This window comes from Pongo pygmaeus, chromosome 11, assembly GCF_028885625.2.
Source record: "Pongo pygmaeus isolate AG05252 chromosome 11, NHGRI_mPonPyg2-v2.0_pri, whole genome shotgun sequence".
NCBI lineage: Eukaryota > Metazoa > Chordata > Mammalia > Primates > Hominidae > Pongo > Pongo pygmaeus.
The window spans coordinates 53,707,084-53,726,213 of record NC_072384.2 but is presented as its reverse complement, the minus strand read 5'-3'; the positions used below and the strand labels follow the sequence as shown (position 1 = coordinate 53,726,213).

Below are 19,130 nucleotides of genomic sequence, written 5' to 3'. Positions count from 1 at the left end.
GTCCAATCATACTTCTATATGACTGTCCATTCTTCTCGGATCCTAAGGATAAAAGTGTCATTGAGTTATGAAACAGATGCCTAAGGATAAAAATTCTTGGATCTTTAGGTCTTCATTGCTGAAGGCTCTCATTTGACATAAAACTTGGGTTAAATAAATTTGTCATGATTTCCTTTTGTGAATCTGTCTGTCTTTTGTATAAGGGTGTCAGTCATAAACCTTGTGACAGGCAGGGAAAAGATATTGTTTCGTTTTCCCCTACATCCTGAACGTGCACACAGAACAGGAAATGAAATCTGGTTTGAAATCTTTCAAAGTAGGGTTACAATGGTCTCACTCCTTTCCATCTTAATTGGCAAAGATAAGGATATATGGAAGTTCAGATTTTATGTTATTCTCCTGACATGTAATGACATTTGTATGTACATATACAGGTATAATGCTGCAAGGGTTGATATTTGTAAGACAAGGAAAACCTGTCTGACTTTGATTCTCACAGATAAAGGCATTTCTTAAATATATTGAGGATAGATACAAAGAAGTGGTGGCAACTGTTCCATAACTCAATGAATACTGGCTCATGTTTTGCCTGTATGCCATAGGCTACTGACTCTTGAAATAATGTGAGTGCTTCTCCCATTGGCCATCTGTGCTCACAGAATGTGTAGATAAATGCTGATACTGCATTTCCTAGGTAAAGCCTCTCCTCAAAATTTGCACAAAAATAAGAAGATTAAGGTAGAAATGCATAACACTATGCATTAATTAGGCTAATATCTACTCATAGTAATACTTAGTTAATACAAGAATAAAACATTTAATTTATGAAATATTGACCAGATACATGTCATATATTTAGACTCCAGGGTAATGTGAAAAATATAAATGTTAAAGCAGAAAGAACTCAAATTGAGTGGAGTCCACAATGACTACCTCGATAATTACCTTTATTGTACCCTCAACATTTTAAAAGGAAGTGAGAAAAGAAAGAAGGAACATTATGACCCAGTCATTAAGAACTTGGGCTATGAAATAAGCAAACAGAATTTTTCTACAGGCTCTGTCATGTACTATGCATACTTGTAAAAATTATTACTTAAGTCTTCAAGGCCTTAACTTTCCCAATGGAAAGTGGGAATAATAATGACTACTTCCAAGACTCTAATAAGATTTTATGTGTAAAGAAACAAGGAACTATGCCGGGCACTTGATATGGGATGAAATAAAATGATACTTGGATATTATTTAACTTTTATTGCCATAATTTCTCAGGGAAATCAACATCTATAGATTACTAGCTGATTCTTGCTTTTTAAAAAGAATTTTATTCAGGTCTTAAAAATGTTGTGTTTCTTTAAAATTACAATATCAATGTCCAGGAGTTATGTACACTGTGTGGCGTCTAATAGTCTATTAGCTTCTAATTAGAATACTGCATTTTATTCCCTGAAATTATTTTACAATGTCTGAACAAACAGTATAAGCTGAATAAAACATGATGTCTCATTCACATGAACAAGTGATATCTGAATTACTTTGTATCACTGAGTATATCAGATTGTTATTTTCTAGGCTTTCAACAGATTAATATTTTATATTTTATCTCTTTCAAGTAAATTTGACCATGTATACAATATAAACTATCCTATCATCCACAGGGAATTAAAGCTTGTCTTTGTTCTCAGATATTTTTATAAATGTCTTATGATGGAGAAGGTTCTTAATCAAAATGTAAAATGCCCATTGCTCATTTGATTATCTACTCTATTTCCCCTGCTAGGAGACAATTAACGAACATACTTTATCCTTTTCATGGTTTTTGGCACCTACATCAGTGACATTTTAATTAAAGTTCATAAACTTCATAAGCTCCACTTTGCAATCTCAGTTCCAGTGCTACTATTGTTTCTAATTTTACAGCTGCTGTACCAAATTCATGCAGCTGCTTGTTTTTATATTAATCTTTATCTTTCCCCTAACCCATAAACACACTATCTCTGGCACAAAGTTGTCCTTTAATATAGTCTTATTGAAAACAAACAGTAATGGAGACCATATAGCACAATGATTATGAGTAGAGGCTATAGCTCCTGATATTATATCCTAGCTCTGCAACTTACTATCTGGGTGACCTCAGTTACGTCATTTTTCTGTGATTTGGGTCTCAGATAATAAAATGAAACTAGAAGAATCTAACCCAGCAACTCTGGTAAAAGAACATTGTTATGAGGATTAAGGCAAACTAATTCACATAAAGATACTTAGCTTTTATTTGGCAAATGAATTGGAATGGAGTAAATGAGTGATTTATTGAGGAGTTATTGCAACAATCTAGAACAGAGATGATAATGACTTTGCCCAAGGTGATGGCAGTGAAATAGAGAGGAATTTAATAACTTGACACAATTTGGGAAATTAAAATTATGAAATAATATATGAGGGTATGTCAGCAACATGGTGAAAGAGCAGGCTCTGGGCTACCTCTTATCCCACAGAGATATCTAGTATACACCTAAACATGAGTCAATTCTCTCCAAGAGAAAGCCAAAATCCAGATGAAAGACCTGTACATGCCAGACTACTGAGAAATACTCACATCAAAATGGATATTGAAAGCAGAAATACACTCATACACTAGCTCCACCCTGAGCACAGAGCCTTACAATTGAGGAGAAAAATCTCAACTACCAGCTTCTTCCTGAGGGGTAAGGGACTTGCTTGTACTACACATAAAGCGCCAACTTTTGCAGTCTTTACAGAGGGCTCGGCTCTTCTATCACCATGCTTGATGAACCACAGGGAGAGGGCATCAGAAGATTTATCTGAAGCATAAAAGGAAAAAAAAAAAAGGTTTGAATTACATTGAGAGGTGACAACGTGCTAGCAGCCCTCGCTCGCTCTTGGCACCTCCTCGGCCTCGGCCTCAGCGTCCGCTCTGGATGCGCTCAATGAGCCCTTCAGCCCGCCGCTGTGCTGTGGGGGCCCCTCTCTGGGGCTGGCCGAGGCCGGAGCCAGCTCCCTCGTCTGGCCAGGAGGTGTGGAGGGAGAGGTGCGGACAGGAGCTGGGGCTGCACGCAGCGCCCGCGGGCCAGCCTGGGTTCTGGGTGGGCAGGGGCTTACTGGGCCCCGCACTCGGCGTGGCCGGCCAGCACCTGCTGGGCTTGATTGGGGGACGAGCTTTCTCTGGGCTGCCGGAGTGCCCAGGCTAGGTGCTGCAAAGTCCCCCAGCGAGTGCCATTGAGAGGTGAAGCCAGCTGGGCTTCTGGGTAGGGTGGGGACCTGGAGAACTTTTCTGTCTAGCTAAGGGATTGTAAATGCACCAATCAGCACTCTGTGTCTAGCTAGAGGTTTTGTAAACACACCAATCAGCACTCTGTGTCTAGCTAAAGGTTTTGTAAACGCACCAATCAGTGCTCTGTGTCTAGCTAATCTGGTGGGGACTTGGAGAACTTTTGTGTCTAGCTAAAGGATTGTAAATGCACCAGTCAGCACTCTGTCAAAACGGACCAATCAGCTCTCTGTGAAACAGACCAATCAGCTCTCTGTAAAATGGACCAATCAGTAGGATGTGGGTGGGGCCAGATAAGGAAATAAAACCAGGCCACCCAAACCGGCAGCGGTAACCCACTGGGGTCCTCTTCCACACTGTGGAAGGTTTGTTCTTTTGCTCTTCACAAAAAATCTTGCTGCTGCTCACTCTTTGGGTCCGGCCCACCTTTATGAGCTGTAATACTCACTGAGAAGGTCTGCAGCTTCACTCCTGAAGCCAGCGAGACCACGAACCCACCAGAAGGGATGAACAACTCCAGATGGAAGGAATAAACAACTCCAGACACGCCACCTTTAAGAGCTGTAACACTCACCATGAAGGTTGCAGCTTCACTCCGGAAGCCAGCAAGACCATGAACCCACCGGAAGGAGGAAACTCTAGACATGTCCAAACATCAGAAGGAATAAACTCCAGACACACCACCTTTAAGAAGTGTACCACTCACTGCAAGGGTCCGCAGCTTCATTCTTGAAGTCAGTGAGACCAAGAACCCACCAATTCTGGACACAACATGAGCCCTCCTAGCAGCTATAGCACTGAGGATTGGCCCAGCTTCTAAATTCCCCCAAATTTGGTCTCAGGCTTTCCCATCAGCTTCCTGTGGTTCTGGCGTTTTAACAAGCCAGCATCTGGGAACCTACATAGCAAATAAAGAATAAGCCTTCTCCAGCTTAAACAGAAAGGAAGGCATGTCCTGTATGTACATTCTTCTCTGGCTTGCTCCTAAGATAAATTCCTGTAATCTCAGTCTACCCCAGCAAGAGAAATGTAAAAGTTCTGCTTGCCTTAACAGGAGAGTGGGCATGCCCCTGGCTTCCTTCCTTGGCTTGCTTTTGAGATAAATTTCTGCAATCTCTCATTAGAGAGAGGCTGGGGGACCTCTTCATTTCTGATTGGAAAAGTAGGCATTCCCTGCACCTTCTTCCCTGCTTTGTTTCAGTGATAATTCTGGACTACATTCTTCCCCTGCTAGGAGTGTGTGAGACTTCCACTTGTTTGAATGGGAGAGTGGGCTCTCCCTGCATATTTTTCCCTGGCTTGCCCCAGCAGTAAATCTAGATATGCAGACTCTGACTGGGAGTAGCTTCTGCATGCATTGAGTGCCCCAACTTTTATAGCCTTTACCCAAGGGAATGGCTCCTAAATCACCTAGCTATGGGAGTTGACAGAGCTCTGCACTCCCGAGTCTCCTAGACCACAGGGAACAAGAAAAGACTTTTAAACTTGGAAATATTCAGCATCTCTCTCACTAGACTCAAAGTGAGCATTCTGATTATGAGCAGAGGCAACTGCTGCAGACTGTCTCCTTGGTGAAGGACAGAATAAGTGGGACAAACTTTGGCTCTCAGCTTCTCTGCAAGAAAATAAGAAACTGGAACACACATCTAACACCGTAGGCTCTCTAGCTGAATCCCAAGAGACTGGGTGCTAGTCCAGCTCTCTCAAGGCAATAGCATGACTTGGCAATCACTAATTTCTTGGGGATTGATATGCTTTGGCTGTGTCCCCACCCAAATCACATTTTGAATTGCAGCTCCCATGATTCCCATGTGTTGTGAGAGGAACCCAGTGGGAGGTAATTGAATCATGGGGGTGGGTCTTTCCTGTGCTGTTCTCTTGAAAGTGAGTAAGTGTCATGAGATCTGATGGTTTTATAAAGGGGAGTTCCCCTACACAAGCTGTCTTGCCTGCTGTTTTGTAAGATGTGCTTTTGCTCCTCCTTTGCCTTCTACCATTTTGTGAGGCCTCCCCAGCCATGTGGAACTGTAAGTCAATTAAACCCGTTTCCTTTATAAATTACCTAGTCTCAGGTATTTCTTTATTAGCAGTGTGAGAATGGACTAATATAGTAAATTGGTACCATCATAAGCCTGGAGACTTAGGATGAAAAAATTTTTCATAGGCCAGCCCAGGGCCTTATTGCTTTATGCAGTCTTGGGACTTGGTGCTCTGCATCCCAGCCATGGCTAAAAGGGGCCAATGTAGAGCTCAGACTGTTGCTTTAGAGGGTGCAAGCCCCAAAATTTGGTGGCTTACACATGGTGTTGGGCTTGTGGGTGCAAATAAGTCAAGAATTGAGGTTTGGGAACCTCTGCTCAGGTTTCAGAGGATGTGTGAAAATGCCTGAATGTCCAGATAGAGGTATGCTGCAGGGGTGCAGCCCTCATGGAGAACCTCTTGCTAGGGCAGTGTGGAAGGGAAATGTGGGGTGCAAGCCCCCACACAGAGTCCCCCCTGGGCATTGTCTAGTGGATCTGTGAGAAGAGGGCCACTGTCCTCCAGACCCTAGAATGGTAGATCCACCAACAGCTTGCACCATGTCATGGAAAAGCCAAAGGCACTCTGTGCCAGCCTGTGAAAGCAGTAAGGAGTGGAGCTGTACCCTGTGCCTTGCAAAATTACAATGGTGGAGCTGCACAAGACCATGGAAACCCACCTCTTGCATCAGGAAGACCTGGATGTGAGATATGGAGTCAACGGAATCATTTGGGAGCTTTAAGATTTGACTGCTCCACTGGATCTCAGACTTGCATGAAGCCTGTAGGCCTCTTCATTTGGGCCAATTTCTCCTATTTGGAACAGCTGTATTTTCTGAATGACTGTACCCCCATTGTATTTAGGAAGTACCTAACTTGCTTTTGATTATACAGGCTTATAGGCAGAAAGGACTTGGCTTGTCTCAGATGAGACTTTGGACTGTGGACTTTTGAGTTAATGCTGAAATGAGTTAAGACTTTGGGGGAGTGTTAGGAAGGCAAGATTGGTTTTGAAATGTGAGGACATGAGGGGCTCACATTTGGGAGGGGCCAGAGGTGGAACAATATGGTTTGGCTCTGTCTCCACCCAAATCTCATCTTGAATTGTAGCTCCCATGATTCCCACATGTTGTGGGAGGAATCTGGTGGGAGGTACTTGAATCATGGGGATGGTTACCCCCATGCTGCTGTTCTTGTGATAGTGAGTAAGTCTCATGAGATCCGATGTTTTATAAAGGGGCATTATCCTACACAAGCTGTCTTTCCTGCCTCCAGGTAAGATGTCACTTTCCTCCTCCTTTGCCTTCCACCATGATTGTGAGGCCTCCCCAGTCATGTGGAATTGTGAGTCAATTAATCTCTTTCCTTTATAAATTACCCAGTCTTGGGTATGTCTTTACTAGCAGTGTGAGAATGGACTAATACAGGGACCAACAAAAGCAAAGCAGATTGGACAAACAAAGTGTTTTGAGGCACCTAGAATCTCCAGCTATACTAATTGGGAGGAATATCTCCAACACAAGACCAGTCTAGCAAGACTGGGAGAGGTGGTTCTTTTATGTAAGGTACTGAATCCCACAGAGTCAAGGAAAATGAAGAAATAGGAAAATATGTTCCAAATAAAAGATAAGATAAATCTCTAGAAGCCAACCCTGATGAAATGGAGACATAGAATTTACTCTATAGGCAGTTCAAAAGAACAGTAATAAAGATGCTCACTGAGGTGTGGAGCGAAACACATGAGCAAACTGAACATTAAAACGGAGATAGGAAATATTAGAAAACACCAAACAGGAATTATTGAGCTGAAGAATATAATAATAACAATTCAAAAGAGGGGTTCAACAGCCAAGTAGAACAAGCAGAAGAAGGATTGATGAACTAGAAAACAGGTCATTGGAAATCATCCAGTCTGGGGTGGGGGCAAAAGGAAGCATTGTTAAGAATCACTGGGCTGTGGCCCAGTTGGCCATCAGAGGTGAAGGCAGGGTGGGCCCTCACTGGGGCAGCTGGAGGAGCATGGACTGCCCCACAGGCAGGTAGGTGACGTTCCCAGAGTATGAGAGCTGGTATGCAATGTCTCGCCGCTTCCAGCTTACACAGCTCAATCAGGCTGTCCCCGCCATGGCCAGTGAGTTGGGGATCAGCTCTGCTGTCTTGGAGTTGCCGTCGGCAGAGATGATGGCTGCCTTTTTCTGATGCTCAGCCTTTTCCACCACAAATCTGGCCCTCTCCGCTTCCTGCTGAGCCAATTGTTTGGCTTCCACCACTTCTGTGAACTCCTTCCCAAAGGTCAGATGTGTCAAGGACACGCCATCCAAAGGTGGCTGCTTGCCCAAAGATGGGTGGACGAGCCCAAAGATGACCTGTAAGGTCATCACTCACCTGCCTGGAGACCAGCTGTCTTTGGGTGATCAGTTCTCCTGCATCAAAGTGAGCCACCACTGACTTGAGGGTCTTGGTAGTGATGGATGGCAGCACACAGTCATTGTAGTCCTCTCCAATTCTGGTGAAGATGTGAGCAAACTGGCTAGCAACAGGCCAGAAGAGGATACAAAGCGTGATGTTGACATTCTGTAAGTCTTTGCTACCAGTGATGACTGGCACATTAAGTGGTCAAGAACATCAGTTAAAGAAAATTGGTTTCTGTACCCATGGCATGAGAAAGTGAGCCCCTTCCTGTACTACAATGTCCTGTACGCCACAGAATCAGTCAAAGATGGCAGCTCTGTGTCCAGCATCCACACTGTATAAGGCAGAGTTCACCATGCCTCCTACAACAGCTATAAGGCCAGGCCAAACTTGCTAATAGACTCAAACACGCTGGCAGCCATGTTTCCTTCTGCTGGACCCTCTCACACCTGCTTCCACTCTGACCATATTTTTATATATTTTTGTTTCTACTTAGGGTTATTTTTTTCCTATAGGTTGAATAACTCCTTTTAGTATTTCTTGTAAGGCATGTCTAACAAAATGAAGAGCCCAAAGCACATGATCATCTGAGTAGAAGCAGAAATTTTTTTTTGACAAATTCAATATCCCTTTTGTTAAAAACTCTCAAAAAACTAGGTATAGAATAAATGTACCCCAATACAATAAAAGTCATGTATGATAAGGCCACAGCTAATATCAGACTCAACAGTGAAATGCTGAAAGCTTGTCCTGTAAGGTCAGCAAAAAGAATGCCCAATCTTGCCACTTATATTCAACATAGCACTTGAAATCCTAGCCAGAGCATTTAGGCAAGAATAAGCTAAAGACATCATATATGAAAAGAAGAAGTGAAATTATCTCTTTTTGCTGATGACATGATCTTATATGCAGAAAACCCTAAAAGCTCCACCAAAAAAACTGTTAGAACTGATAAATCTGTAGGTTACAAACTCAAAATACAAAAATCACTGGTATTTCTACACATTAATAATGAGCTATCTTAAAAAGAAATGGAAAATAACAATCCCATTTACAATAACAAAAAATACTTAGGAGTAAATTTAGCCAAGGAGGTGAAAGATGTGTTTATTGAAAATTATAAAACAATGACTAAAAAATTGAAGACATAGATAAATAAAAATATATCCCATGGTCAGGTAATATTGGTAAAATGTTCATATTACCTAAAGTAATCTACAGATTCCATGCAAAACCTATCAAAATTGCAATGTTATTTTCACAGGAATATAAAAAATAATCCTTAAGTTCATATGGAAGCAGAAAAGACTCTGAATACCCAAAGCAATTTTGAACAAAAAGAGCAAAGCTTGAGCATCACATATCCTGATTTCAAAATACACTATAAAGCTATTATAAATCCAAAAAGCATGGAACTGGCATAAAAACAAACACATAGACCAGCAGAACAGAATCAAAAGCCCAGAAGTAAACCTAAGTATTTATAAATTGATTTTCAACAGAGGTGGCAAGAACACATAATGAGGGAAAGAGAATGTCTTTAATATGTGACATTGGGAAAACTTGATATCCACATGTAAAAGAATAAAACTGTACTATTTCACGCCATATACAAACATCAACTCAAATTGGATAAAATATAGACTTAAATATAAGACTTGAAACTGTAAAGTTACTCAAAGAAAACATGGGGAAAAAAACCCACGATATTAGTCTGGGCAATGATATCTTGGCTAGGACTCCAAAAGTATAGGCAACAAAAGCAAAAAGAGACAAATTAAATTGCATCAAACTAAAAAGCTCTTGCATAACAAAGGAAACAACAGAGTGAGGAGACAACTCATGGACTGGGAGAAAATACATGCAAACCATATGTCTGATAAAGAGCTAGTATCAAAAATAAGGAATTCAAACAACTTAACAGCAAAAATACTAATAACCCAATTTCAAGATAGGCAAGTGATCTGAACAGATAATTCTCAAAAAAAGATATGAATCGCTAACATATATGAAAAAATGTGCAACATCACTAATCATTAAAGACATGGAAATTAAAACCACATGAGATATCACCTCACATCTATTAGAATGGCTATTATAAAAATGATGAATGATAATAAGTGTTATATTTCACAGTCATTGTCCGAATCCTCATTCTCCACATGAGAATGTGGAGAAAAGGGAACCCTTGGACACTGTTGGTGGAAATGTATATTTGTATAGCTATTTTGGGAGATAGTTTGATGGTCCCTCAATAAGCTAAAACTGGAATTACCATATGATCCAGCAATCCCACTTCTGGGTATATATTCAAAGGAATTGAAATTCATATATGAAGGAGATATCTGCATTCTCATGTGGATTTCAGCATTACTCAGAATAGCCAAGATACAGATGCAACCAAACTACCTGCCATCAATGGCTGGATGGATAAAGAAAATGTGAGAGATATATACATATATATGTATATATATATATATTCACATATATATATATATATGCACAATGGCATGTTACACAGCCGAAAAAAGGAAGGGAATTATGTTATCTGTGATAATATGGATGGAACTGGAGCACATTATGCTAAATGAAATAAGCCAGGCACACAAAGATAAATATTTTATAAATTCACTTACATGAGGAATCTAGAAGAGTCAATCTCATAGAAAGAGAAAGTAGATTACAGGGAATTGGGGAGAGATGGGGAAAGAGAAGATGTTGGTCAAAGGATACAAAACTTCAGTTAGACTGGAAGAATAAGTTTTAGTGATCTGTTGCACTGCAGGGTGACCACAGTTAATGATGATGTATTCTGTATTTCAAAATTGCTTAAATAGTATAATTTTAACATCTCATCACACATATAAAAAGTTGGGGAGGTGATGGATATGTTAATTGACTTGATTGGCTCTTTCTATAATGTATACATAGATCTAACAACACAATATATCTTACAAATATACACAGTTATTATGTGTTAATTACAAATAAACATAAAAATAAAAGAATATATGTACTTTCCCTTACCTATTATGTCCTCCCTATTAGGCACAGCCCACATTTGTTTTCTTCCTATAAACAGTTTTTGACTATGATAGTTTTCATTCATCTCAAATTTTCACTGATTTATAGAACTTACTCTCTATCTACCTCTATATCACCCCATTGAGTTCTCAATTCTGTAGTTTGTCATCTAGATAAATGTTCATGTATATGTATGTGGATGTGAGGATGTGTGTATGTGTTTGTGTGTATATACACACACACATATAGGTGTGTGTACACGTGTGTGTATTTTGTATATATTAGCCTTATAGCCTCACTCATGTTATCTCTTTAAGAAAAAGCATCACGATTCTACATTATAAAACTAAAGTATAATTTTTTTTTTTTTTTGAGATGGAGTCTTGCTCTGTCACCCAGGCTGGAGTGCAGTGGCGCGATCTCGAAGTATAATTTATATATAGTAAAAAAATCAGAAATTAAAGATACTATTCTCTCAGTGTTTGCAAAGTCTAAAATAAGTTTAGCTCATAATAGTGCTCAATAATAATTGATCATTGATCTATTAATATTGATAAAGAAAAATCAGAAAAATTACACAAGGCACACAAAATGTATCTACCATGTAATAGAATCAGGAAAAACAGCTGTTATTTTCTCAATTTTGGTAAAGGGAAAACTTGAAGATACTGGTGACTTAATTTTCAAAATATTTTGTTCCATATTCCTGTTTGCTTCAAAAATAATAAAAAATCCCTGTCAGTATATCAACTCTCCACTTTCCATATATTCAAGTAGCCTGATAACAAATCCCGTAATTCTTAGAATTGAAACAAAGTCTAAAAAGGCCTTCATTGAGATGCTGAAGGCACTGTGATCCTTGATAAACTGGCACGCACAAACACAAAAGGCATGAAAGTCATTCAAATGGAACAGGCATAAAGGTTACAGTAGGCATTTTCTCTTCATTCTTGATATGAAACTTGCCACTTTTTCTTCATTGTCATTTTGACTGAGAGAATGCCTTCTTAGTTGTTTGGTTGACTCTTGACCTATTTTTAACTTCACAGTGTAATCTAGATTTATGTTACTTGGGAGTGGTGGCTAGAGTTGAAGTCTGATGTAATGATAACAACTCAAAATGAAGATTTTTCTACATCAAGTTATTGTAGCCTTTAAGTGGTCACCTGCCAGAAGCCACAGGGAGATTCAACACACCTGAGGATTCTTTCCAATACTTGATAATTTAGTGTTTTTTTTTAAACAAAATATTTTGCATGGAAAATAAAAAAAGCATCACATTTAAAATTGGAAAGCTGCATTCTGTTCTTGAAGTAGACACAAACTGATTGTAGAAATTTGGAACAAGTCATTTAATCTGGAGAGTCCTTAGAAAACTCACATGCAGAAGAAGAGGGAATGAGGTTGATGATGGCTTTGTGTTTTTGGCCATATATTTATGATTTAGATTAGTCTTTTTACCTAGGGTACAGAAACCACTTGTAGAGATCATATTTTTAGATGGGAATGATATAATCCTCCGAAATTTAAATAAAACTTTTCCTACTTAGGCAAGCTTATAAAGTTGTATTAAAAGAACATAACAAAAATATGATTCTATGAACAAGGAAAGAATAAAGGAGCTGAGACTATAAAACTTATTATGAGGCAATAAATGTGTTTTTCCCTCAAATATGGGAATTCCTCTCATTTAGAAAGCTCACAGATGTTTTAAAATGAGAAAAAATGGAAGAGCACCTTTGTTCTCCTTCAGGAGAATTTTTCAGGTCACAGCCTTATTAGGGTAATTTGGAGATGTTAAAGTTGGCATTAAACGTAGACAATGCTGAGTTGAATCCATCCCATGTATTTATCCCACCAATGTCAGTTTGCTTCTAAAATGTCCAATTATCAAGTATTTTCCCTTATCAAGTACTTTCTGTCTTAATTTAGTAATGAAGTTCCTGAAAGCCCCAAATTCAAAATGATCCTTTTCATACTTACTCATTTTCTAAAGGAATTAGCAAATTGACCTTGAAGTAGGTTTTTTTAAAGGATGTCTCTCAATCATACTTTATCTTTTGCTTTTCCAAAGGCCTAGCAACTGACTTTTGAGGGAGCAGCTGGTGGGGGCAGAATGGGGGTGTGGAAAGGGAGAGGAAAAAGTAGAGTGAAAGAATGCAAAGATGTGTACAGACTGAATGTGGAGTTGAAGGAGAGGATGTGTTTAAGAACAAAATGTGCACGAACCGGCGTGTGTGAGAGGTATGATGAAGTGGTGTTGATCACAGATGGAGCCTTTAATCTCATCTCCTACTCGTCTCAAAACCAGAAACCCATTCCTAGCAGCTCAAAAACATAGTGAAGCTACCCCCAAAATACACATGCCAACATTTCATAATGTACAATCTACTGTCACTTCTTTTTGCCTTTCAACAACTTTCTTTGCCTTGGAGTTTTCTGACCTTTAGCATTATCACCACACTTTAAGGCTTCTGTGTTTTCTGGGATCAGAAAAATTGTTACATGTCATTACTCCACATCTTATTAGGGCTGCTGATATTTCAGAAAATCCCAGTTGTCCTTTAGATCAACAATACAACACATGGTTCTGATTGTATTATGGCAAATCTTCCATTCTCTGTGTAAATAAAATGTATGAATATAACAGGCAAGAAATAAAAAATGTAAGGCCATCTGTCAGATATCAAAAATCCTACATAATATAAGATGGTTCTGCTTAAGAAATTAATGCTTAGGTTTTCACATTATAAACAAGCATTGCTTTTTTATGAGCACAGATTGTTTCAAACAGTAACTCATGAAGAAAGGAAACGAAAATAATATATGATACAGTAACACTTTTTCATCTTTTGATAATTAATAATGTTAAGGTATAATACATCCTGGAGGCTTTGAAAGTATTTTCAGCACATTTAATTGATTATTAAGACAAAAGTAGAATTATTGGAATTTTTGTTTTCCTTGTTGTATAATTAAGCCTATCAATTACTCTCAACTGTGAAAAAATTGTATGTGGATATAAATTTGAAAACCGAATGGAAAATGTGTGTGATTTCTTAAATGATATGTAGGTCAGATACTTTGCATTTTACATTGGTCTTCTCCTATGTCTGATGTGACTGCCTTTCAGATATCATTAACATCTGCTGCTTCTAGCCACAGAGTGGCTCATGACAGCTGCATGACGCTGCCCTAGAATTCATGCCAAACCAGTCCCCTTTGAATATCAGTAGACCACCTGGGTACCCAGCTGCAATATATGGCATCTCCTGCTCTTTCACAGATGCCAGCAATACACAAAAAGAACTTGAGTGGAAAAGAAAACCTGGTAGCTCAGAAAAAGTTTTCCTTCAGTCCCTCCATCTGTAAATGTCCACCTCTCCTAATTGGAGTTACAGAATTTCAGTTTCAATTAAATTTCCTGTGTAATTTGTAAACTGGTCATGTGTGTCCCAAATGTAGAGAATTGTGATAAGTTTGAGGAAATAGGACAACCTGTTTCCTCTCAAGAATTTTTTCTAAGATCCTGGCTGGCATATATTCAGCAAATATATATTAGCCAATTACTTTGTGTGCTGTCAAGCACAATGCTGGGCTCTGGGGCATAAAAAAAGAATAATAATAATACATAGCTCTCTACTAGCTTACAGGCCAGTCTAGTTGTGAATGTCAAAACTGGGCATATTAAAGTTAAAGTCTAGTCATCAGTTTGCATTTGACAGTGAAATAAATAAATAAACAGTCTCCCATGCCTACAAGAAGCGGACTTGAGAGTTTCTCACCCCTACCATCATCATAGACAGGATGCCTTTCTCCTGGCTTTTAATCAGCTAGAGTCATTTTGTTTCTAGTCAAGAATCTAAGACATTATTTTTTAAAGCTGTAAGTTTTGCTTCAAGTAGGTACTTTCCCTAGGGGGCATATCTAAAATTCTAATGCTGTCAATGGAAAATATGAGTACCTCTCAAAACTCATCTTATAGGCACTTTATTTTTTGCTATATAGTGTTTGGCAAGAACCAATGTGAAACACCTAAAAATATCCATGTTAACGTCACCTCAAGTACTTATTCAAGAAACCCACAAACCTCCTAAGAAGGAAATTAATACTCTACTTTTGACAGTTTTTTATTAAAAAATTAATGGGTAATAGTCAATGAAGTTTACATTACACTTTAGAAGAGTAAAGAAATAACCATGAAATAGCAACATTTGGCATATAACTTTGCTAACTTATCAGTCACAAACAAGGAGAGTGGAGTGCAAAGTTTATTTCTCTAGATATGATGCTTAAAGTCCAGTAAAGATAATTTCCTTGGTACACTAGTACTTCAAAATGTTATTCTTGTGAAATTTAAAAGTTACTCCATGGAGAACATCAAATGCTCATTCAAATGCTTGTTGAAGAAGCTGTGATTAATCCAAAATTTTTACCTGTTATCAAGCTCCATATAAATTCCACCTTCTCTGAAAATAATCTCTTGCCTCCACTTTCCTTGAGATCAAAAAGAGCTGACCTGATTTTCTACTCATTTCTACCTTGAAATGTCTCAAATATCCTTAGTTTCTTCTTTCCATTTTAGGAAAGAAAGTCAATCCTCTTCTCTGAAATTCACCCTTGCCCTTGGTCTCCTGAACTTGTATTAAGGGAGCACTAGGCTTGGAGTCAGGAGATGTGAGTTTGATGTTTAGCCCTGCCAATTTCTAGGCACATGACAATTTATCTGAGGCTCAGAACCTTCAACTATAGAATAAGATGATAATAAGAACTCATCTAGAGTGTTCTGGTAAGGACATAGTAAAATAATGAGTGTGAAACTGCACTGTAAACTAAGTGTCACACAGATATTCTTTATTGCTATACCATTTGTCCAATATCTGTAGGTATTTATCTCATCAATTATCCCTTCCTTTTTCTTTTTAGATATCACCTCATATTTAAAAACACTTCCTTATTCATTTTTAGATATTTTACCTATCTAAAATATAATAGATGATATTTTATTTTAAATTTGTGATAAAATGAAATGATAGAAAATATAAAATAATTACTTTGCTCATATTTAACCTTAAAGTTACTAAGATTTTTCCTTCTTATTTGCTGGCAAATGTCTTAAAAAGACTTTTCCCCCACTACATGTTTTCACAATCCAATTCTCTTAACATCTTATATTCCACTATTTTGAATGCATCATCTGAAACTGCTCATGAAACTTTTTATGAGCTTACATTATTCTTACTTCCTGACTTCTCTGTAGCATTTGACACTGTTGACAATCACCATAACTTTCTAAGTTTTTGTGACATTTTATTTGTTCTTCACTGACAGTTTTGACTTAGCAATCACTTTGTCTTCTTTCTCCCACCCCTAAAGTAGGTGCTACCTAAGGACATGCCTTGCTCTTTTGCTCTCCCTATTTTCTTCCTTGGCAAATTAATCAATCCTTATACACCCATTTAATTCCTTATCCTTTGCCTCAACTCTGCAACACATTTCCAACTGCTCCTGGTACATCTTTAACTTTCCATAACTTTATAGAATCAACAGCTTCCATTTTGTTCCCCAAATATGAAAAGAAATCTTGCAGTTTCTGAGGTCTTCTCTTGTAGGGTCAGAGAAATGATCAAGGAGCAGTAGTCTTCCATCAGGTCTAATTACGATCCAAATAGACCATTACAGGATTAGTGTGGGACACAGTACGCTTAAAGTTTTGTATAGATTTTTATCTTAATTTGGGAATTCCATAAGTTATGATGTTTTTCTCAAATGCAAATAGCTTTTATTGGCCAATTAATAATATGGAGTATAAAGCTGGTTGACCAACTAAAATATAGGATTTTAAAAAGTAAATATAGAATTTGGTTGACCAATTAAAATAGAGAAAAAAATATTTTGTTCAGGGATCACATATTACTAGGCTATGGAGTAAGTAAGTAAGTGGGAAAATGTTGCCAAAACTTTGATGATAGAGTAGGGCATGCAGAAATATATTATCACATGCAGGTGTGTCATGGTGGCAGTACAGAAATGCTAATAATTCCACACCAAAAATGTTTATTTCAATTCTGGCATATTTGCAGTGTAACCACATGGTTAGCTTGACAATTATAAAACATCTTTAGAATTTTTAATGAATCAAATTTGGAATTTTGAAAATGTTGTAAATATTGTTTGGTTGAATATAATTTTTAAGGGTAGTATTGAAAATCAACAACTAGCTTTTCAATTATACTTAATTTCTCAGTAGTAATTAAGTATTGGTACTTACCACTCACTTTTTTACAGTTGGATGAAATTCTCCCCTCAACATTATCTCACACACTCAGAGTCAGTCCTAGTATCTAGAATCTGTTATTGCAGAAATTGTTCAGTCTTATTTAAATAAATCTCATAATTGGTTTCCTTTTTTAACTACATTTCTGGTTGACTAGAACAACAGTAAAACGATTGGTAGTCATGTACTGAAGATAGACATCACTGAATGTGACAATATAATCATAGCTTAAGATGTTGCACATTTATTACAGTCGTTACCATAGAGATTTAAATTTGGCTCTTTAATAAAAAATACATAGATTTGATTTTGAATGCATTAATTTTGACGAGCAAGGTGCAGTAGGTTTCCTAACTGAACATATACAAAAACAACAGATTTGGAATTTTGTCCTAGATGTCTTTAAGGGATCAGATATAGGTATATAAAAATAATATGTTCAATTTATTGAATTTTTAATAAATACTTTATTAATCCTGCCATTTAAATCTTAGTTTCATAAGATACACATGTAATGCTTTAGTAATACTTCATTCATGTAATCTTCCATAGGGAAAACAAAAGGCAGGAAATCAGATGTTCTACTCTAAACTTAGATATGCCTCAAAGAACAAAGTAGGAGTGTATTAGTCTGTTCCCATGCTGCTAATAAAGACATGCCCAAGACTGGGTAATTTATAAAGGAAAGAGGTTTAATTGACTCACAGTTCAGCATGGCTGGGAAGGCCTTAGGAAATGTACACTCATGGTGGAAGGGGAAGCAAACACATCCTTCTTCACATGGTAGCAGCAAGAAGCACCCAGCAAAAGGGGGAAAAGCCCTTTGTAAAACCATCAGATCTTGTGAGAATCACTCACCATCGAAAACAGCAGCATTCAACTAACCACCCCCATGATTAAATTGCCTCCCACCAGATCCCTCCAACATGTGGGTATTATGGGAACTACAATTCAAGATGAGATTTGGGTGAGGACACACACAAATCATATCATTCCACCCCTTCCAAATCTCATATCATCACATTTCAAAAGCAATCATGCATTCCCAGTGAGGAGGCACCTTAACTCATTTTAGCATTAACTCAAAATCTTAACCTATTTCAGCATTAACTCAAAAGTTCCCAGTCTGACAGGGCCTGGTGGTTCATGCCTTTAATGCCAACACTTTGGGAGGCAATGGTGGGTGGATCACCTGAGGTCAGGAGTTCAAGACCAGCCTGGCCAATATGGTGAAGATGCAGATGTTGCATTTTCCGTTTCTACTCAAAATACAAAAATTAACCAGATGTGGTGGCCCACACCTGTAGTCCCAGCTACTTGGGAGGCTGAGGCATGAGAATTGCTTGAACCCAGGAAGAGGAGGTTGCAGTGAGCTGAGATTGTGCCACTGTACTCCAGCCTGCGCAACAGAGTGAGACTCCATCAAAAAAAAAAAAAAAGAAAAGAGAAAACAAAAGAGAAAAGAGAAAAGAAAAGAAGAGAAAAGAAAAGAAAACAAAGAAAAGAAAAGCGTCCACAGTCCACAGTCTCATCTGAGACAAGGCAAGTCCTTTCTGCCTATGAGCCTGTAAAATCAAAAGCAAGTTAGTTACCTCCTAGATACAATAGGGGTACAGGCAATGGGTAAATAAACCCATTCCAAATGGGATAAATTGGCCCAAACAAAGAAGCTACAGGCCCAATGCAAGTCCAAAATCCAACAGGGCAGTCATTAAACCTTAAGGTTACACAGTGATCTTCTTCGACTCCATGTCTCACATCCAGGTCACACTGATACAAGAGGTGGGCTCCCATGGCCTTGGGTAGCTCCATTCCTGTGGCTTTGCAGGGGACAGTCCCTCTCCTGTCAGCTTTCATGGGTTGGGGCTGAATGTCTGTGGCTTTTCCAGGTACACAGTGCAAGCTGTTGGTGGAGCTAGCATTCTGGGGTCTGGAGGACAGTGGCCCTCTTCTCACAGATCCACTAGACAATGTCCAGGGCGGACTCTGTGTGGGGGCTTGCACCCCACATTTCCATTCCACACTGCCTTAGGAAGAGGGTCTCCATGAGGGCTCCACTCCTGCAGCATACCTCTGCCTGGACATCTAGGCATTTCCACACATCATCTGA

The 19,130-nt window shown here is 38.5% G+C and overlaps 1 protein-coding gene and 1 pseudogene across 7 annotated transcripts in view; both read right to left on the bottom strand.

Moving 5' to 3' along the window:
* The window catches only part of GALNT13 (polypeptide N-acetylgalactosaminyltransferase 13), a 585,401-nt gene that overhangs the window by 167,269 nt on the left and 399,002 nt on the right, over positions 1–19,130 (bottom strand). The window lies entirely within an intron of this gene.
* Positions 7,305–8,179, bottom strand: LOC129031936 (prohibitin 1-like; annotated as a pseudogene).